Source organism: Scophthalmus maximus, chromosome 18, assembly GCF_022379125.1.
Source record: "Scophthalmus maximus strain ysfricsl-2021 chromosome 18, ASM2237912v1, whole genome shotgun sequence".
Lineage (NCBI taxonomy): Eukaryota > Metazoa > Chordata > Actinopteri > Pleuronectiformes > Scophthalmidae > Scophthalmus > Scophthalmus maximus.
This window is the reverse complement of record NC_061532.1, coordinates 1,067,501-1,072,500: the sequence shown is the minus strand read 5'-3', so window position 1 is coordinate 1,072,500 and position 5,000 is coordinate 1,067,501. Positions and strand designations below refer to the sequence as shown.

Sequence of the window (5,000 nt, the reverse complement as noted above, 5' to 3'; positions counted from 1 at the left end):
AAGCATATAGGGTTGACTTACCGTCGTGCTAATTCTGATGAGTGTGTCTGATGTGGTTGTCGTGGCCGAGTGGTTAAGGCGATGGACTAGAAATCCATTGGGGTCTCCCCGCTCAGTTTCGAATCCTGCCGATAACGTCAGGCTGCTTTTCGTGTGACATGTGGTTTCAGAAGTTCCACACGGTCCAAGACAACATTACAATCCTTGCAACAAAAAGTTATTACCAGGGGGAAAAGTGAAATTCCAAGTCCTATGTATCAAGGACAAAGGTATTTGCTGTCTCCTGTCCTTTGTAGTATCAAGCGCTACGTAATGGACTAAAGATCCCTAAAGGTCTCCCCGCACAGGTTAAAATCCTGCCAACAATGGTAGGTTGGGTTTCATGTTTCAAGGACAAAGATATTTGCTCTGTCTCTTGTCCCTTGTCATATCAAGCTACGTAATGGACTTAAGTCCTGCACAGGTTAAAATCCTACCCAAAAAAGTTTGAGAATTTAGAACCAACCAGGCCCACGTTGGAGCCAACAAGACAATCCTGCAGTACAGCAAGATTTTGTGATGTTTTGAGAGTATAGAGACCGACCAACCCATCGTTAGAGCCAACAAGAGAAAACCAAAGTACAACCATGGCAACAGAAAGTAATACCAGGTGGAAAATTGTAATGATAAGTCCTGTGTTTCAAAGACAGATTCAGACAAAGCTATTTGCTCTATCGCCATGTCCTTTGTCACAACAAGCCCTGTGTGCTTGTACTCAAAGGTTATGTAGAGACATTTGTGAATTTGAACGCATTATTTTCAAGTGTTACAATACTTTGTGTTAAACTGCCTCTTCTACTCTGCTCTCCTCGTGGACCACCATCTTGTTTTCTTTGGGCACTCTTTTCATGGGATCCTCCTACATTATATCCCATAATCCACCTGCTGCATCAGCCATGTTTTTGAATTTAGTGGCGATGGTGGTATAGTGGTGAGCATAGCTGCCTTCCAAGCAGTTGACCCGGGTTCGATTCCCGGCCATCGCAGTTATAGTTTGGACCCACCTTTTGATTTTAATGCCACAAAAGCATATAGGGTTGACTTACCGTCATCCTAATTCTGATGAGTGTGTCTGATGTGGTTGTCGTGGCCGAGTGGTTAAGGCGATGGACTAGAAATCCATTGGGGTCTCCCCGCGCAGGTTCGAATCCTGCCGATAACGTCAGGCTGCTTTTCGTGTGACATGTGGTTTCAGACCTTACACATTCTCTAAGACAACATTGCAGTACAATCCTTGCAACAAAAAGTTATTACCAGGGAAAAGTGAAATTCCAAGTCCTATGTATCAAGGACAAAGGTATTTGCTGTCTCCTGTCCTTTGTAATATCAAGTGCTACGTAATGGACTAAAGATCCCTAAAGGTCTCCCTGCACAGGCTAAAATCCTGCCAACAATGGTAGGTTGGTTTTCATGTTTCAAGGACAAAGACATTTGCTCTGTCTCTTGTCCCTTGTCATATCAAGCTACGTAATGGACTTAAGTCCTGCACAGGTTAAAATCCTACCCAAAAAAATTTGAGAATTTAGAACCAACCAGGCCCACGTTGGAGCCAACAACACAATCCTGCAGTACAGCAAGATTTTGTGATGTTTTGAGAGTATAGAGACCGACCAACCCATCGTTAGAGCCAACAAGAGAAAACCAAAGTACAACCATGGCAACAGAAAGTAATACCAGGTGGAAAATTGTAATTATAAGTCCTGTGTTTCAAAGACAGATTCAGACAAAGCTATTTGCTCTATCGCCATGTCCTTTGTCACAACAAGCCCTGTGTGCTTGTACTCAAAGGTTATGTAGAGACATTTGTGAATTTGAACGCATTATTTTCAAGTGTTACAATACTTTGTGTTAAACTGCCTCTTCTACTCTGCTCTCCTCGTGGACCACCATCTTGTTTTCTTTGGGCACTCTTTTCATGGGATCCTCCTACATTATATCCCATAATCCACCTGATGCATCAGCCATGTTTTTGAATTTAGTGGCGTTGGTGGTATAGTGGTGAGCATAGCTGCCTTCCAAGCAGTTGACCCGGGTTCGATTCCCGGCCATCGTAGTTATAGTTTGGACCCACCTTATGATTTTAATGCCACAAAAGCATATAGGGTTGACTTACCGTCATCCTAATTCTGATGAGTTTGCTGATGTGGTTGTCGTGGCCGAGTGGTTAAGGCGATGGACTAGAAATCCATTGGGGTCTCCCCGCGCAGGTTCGAATCCTGCCGATAACGTTAGGCTGCTTTTCGTGTGACATGTGGTTTCAGAAGTTCCACACGGTCCAAGACAACATTACAATCCTTTCAACAAAAAGATATTGCCAGGGGGAAAAGTGAAATTCCAAGTCCTATGTATTGAGGAAAAAGGTATTTGCTGTCTCCTGTCCTTTGTAATAACAAGCGCTACGTAATGGACTAAAGATCCCTAAAGGTCTCCCCGCACAGGTTAAAATCCTGCCAACGATGGTAGGTTGGTTTTCATGTTTCAAGGACAAAGATATTTGCTCTGTCTCTTGTCCCTTGTCATATCAAGCTACGTAATGGACTTAAGTCCTGCACAGGTTAAAATCCTACCCAAAAAAATTTGAGAATTTAGAACCAACCAGGCCCACGTTGGAGCCAACAAGACAATCCTGCTGTACAGCGATGTTTTGAGAGTATAGAGACCGACCAACCCATCGTTAGAGCCAACAAGAGAAAACCAAAGTACAACCATGGCAACAGAAAGTAATACCAGGTGGAAAATTGTAATTATAAGTCCTGTGTTTCAAAGACAGATTCAGACAAAGCTATTTGCTCTATCGCCATGTCCTTTGTCACAACAAGCCCTGTGTGCTTGTACTCAAAGGTTATGTAGAGACATTTATGAATTTGAACGCATTATTTTCATGTGTTACAATACTTTGTGTTAAACTGCCTCTTCTACTCTGCTCTCCTCGTGGACCACCATCTTGTTTTCTTTGGGCACTCTTTTCATGGGATCCTCCTACATTATATCCCATAATCCACCTGATGCATCAGCCATGTATTTGAATTTAGTGGCGATGGTGGTATAGTGGTGAGCATAGCTGCTTTCCAAGCAGTTGACCCGGGTTCAATTCGCAGGTATCGTTGAGACCCACCTTTTGATTTTAATGCCACAAAAGCATATAGGGTTGACTTACCGCCGTGCTAATTCTGATGAGCAGGTCTGATGTGGTTGTCGTGGCCGAGTGGTTAAGGCGATGGACTTGAAATCCATTGGGGTCTCCCCGCGCAGGTTCGAATCCTGCCGATAACGTTAGGCTGCTTTTCGTGTGACATGTGGTTTCAGAAGTTCCACACGGTCCAAGACAACATTACAATCCTTGCAACAAAAAGTTATTACCAGGGGGAAAAGTGAAATTCCAAGTCCTATGTATCAAGGACAAAGGTATTTGCTGTCTCCTGTCCTTTGTAATATCAAGTGCTACGTAATGGACTAAAGATCCCTAAAGGTCTCCCTGCACAGGCTAAAATCCTGCCAACAATGGTAGGTTGGTTTTCATGTTTCAAGGACAAAGACATTTGCTCTGTCTCTTGTCCCTTGTCATATCAAGCTACGTAATGGACTTAAGTCCTGCACAGGTTAAAATCCTACCCAAAAAAATTTGAGAATTTAGAACCAACCAGGCCCACGTTGGAGCCAACAACACAATCCTGCAGTACAGCAAGATTTTGTGATGTTTTGAGAGTATAGAGACCGACCAACCCATCGTTAGAGCCAACAAGAGAAAACCAAAGTACAACCCTGGCAACAGAAAGTAATACCAGGTGGAAAATTGTAATTATAAGTCCTGTGTTTCAAAGACAGATTCAGACAAAGCTATTTGCTCTATCGCCATGTCCTTTGTCACAACAAGCCCTGTGTGCTTGTACTCAAAGGTTATGTAGAGACATTTGTGAATTTTAACGCATTATTTTCAAGTGTTACAATACTTTGTGTTAAACTGCCTCTTCTACTCTGCTCTCCTCGTGGACCACCATCTTGTTTTCTTTGGGCACTCTTTTCATGGGATCCTCCTACATTATATCCCATAATCCACCTGATGCATCAGCCATGTTTTTGAATTTAGTGGCGATGGTGGTATAGTGGTGAGCATAGCTGCTTTCCAAGCAGTTGACCCGGGTTCAATTCGCAGGTATCGTTGGGACCCACCTTTTGATTTTAATGCCACAAAAGCATATAGGGTTGACTTACCGCCGTGCTAATTCTGATGAGCAGGTCTGATGTGGTTGTCGTGGCCGAGTGGTTAAGGCGATGGACTTGAAATCCATTGGGGTCTCCCCCTGTGACATGTGGTTTCAGAACTTACACACGGTCGAAGACAACATTGCAGTACAATCCTTGCAACTAAAAGTTATTACCAGGGGGAAAAGTGAAATTCCAAGTCCTATGTATCGAGGACAAAGGTATTTGCTGTCTCCTGTCCTTTGTAATATCAAGCTCTACGTTACGAGCTACGTAATGGACTAGAGATCCCTAAAGGTCTCCCCAACAATGGTAGGTTGCTTTTCATGTTCTTGATTGTTTGAGAATTTAGAACCAACCTGGCCCACGTTGAGCCAACAAGACAATCCTGCATTACAACAAGGTTTTGTGATGTTTTGAGAGTATAGAGACCGACCAACCCATCGTTAGAGCCAACAAGAGAAAACCAAAGTACAACCATGGCAACAGAAAGTAATACCAGGTGGAAAATTGTAATTATAAGTCCTGTGTTTCAAAGACAGATTCAGACAAAGCTATTTGCTCTATCGCCATGTCCTTTGTCACAACAAGCCCTGTGTGCTTGTACTCAAAGGTTATGTAGAGACATTTGTGAATTTGAACGCATTATTTTCAAGTGTTACAATACTTTGTGTTAAACTGCCTCTTCTACTCTGCTCTCCTCGTGGACCACCATCTTGTTTTCTTTGGGCACTCTTTTCATGGGATCCTCCTACATT

At 43.1% G+C, this 5,000-nt stretch overlaps 6 non-coding genes across 6 annotated transcripts; all 6 read left to right on the top strand.

The window, feature by feature from the left end:
* The first annotated feature begins 55 nt into the window (after positions 1-55).
* On the top strand, positions 56-137 carry trnas-aga. Its single transcript has one exon. It is a non-coding gene; the product is annotated as a tRNA-Ser (tRNA).
* An 816-nt stretch (positions 138-953) lies between these two features.
* trnag-ucc lies at positions 954-1,025 on the top strand. The gene has a single exon. It is a non-coding gene; the product is annotated as a tRNA-Gly (tRNA).
* A 94-nt stretch (positions 1,026-1,119) lies between these two features.
* trnas-aga lies at positions 1,120-1,201 on the top strand. Its single transcript has one exon. It is a non-coding gene; the product is annotated as a tRNA-Ser (tRNA).
* Positions 1,202-2,020: 819 nt separating this feature from the next.
* trnag-ucc lies at positions 2,021-2,092 on the top strand. The gene has a single exon. It is a non-coding gene; the product is annotated as a tRNA-Gly (tRNA).
* A 93-nt stretch (positions 2,093-2,185) lies between these two features.
* Positions 2,186-2,267, top strand: trnas-aga. Its single transcript has one exon. It is a non-coding gene; the product is annotated as a tRNA-Ser (tRNA).
* Positions 2,268-3,230: 963 nt separating this feature from the next.
* On the top strand, positions 3,231-3,312 carry trnas-uga. The gene has a single exon. It is a non-coding gene; the product is annotated as a tRNA-Ser (tRNA).
* The last annotated feature ends 1,688 nt before the right edge of the window (positions 3,313-5,000 follow it).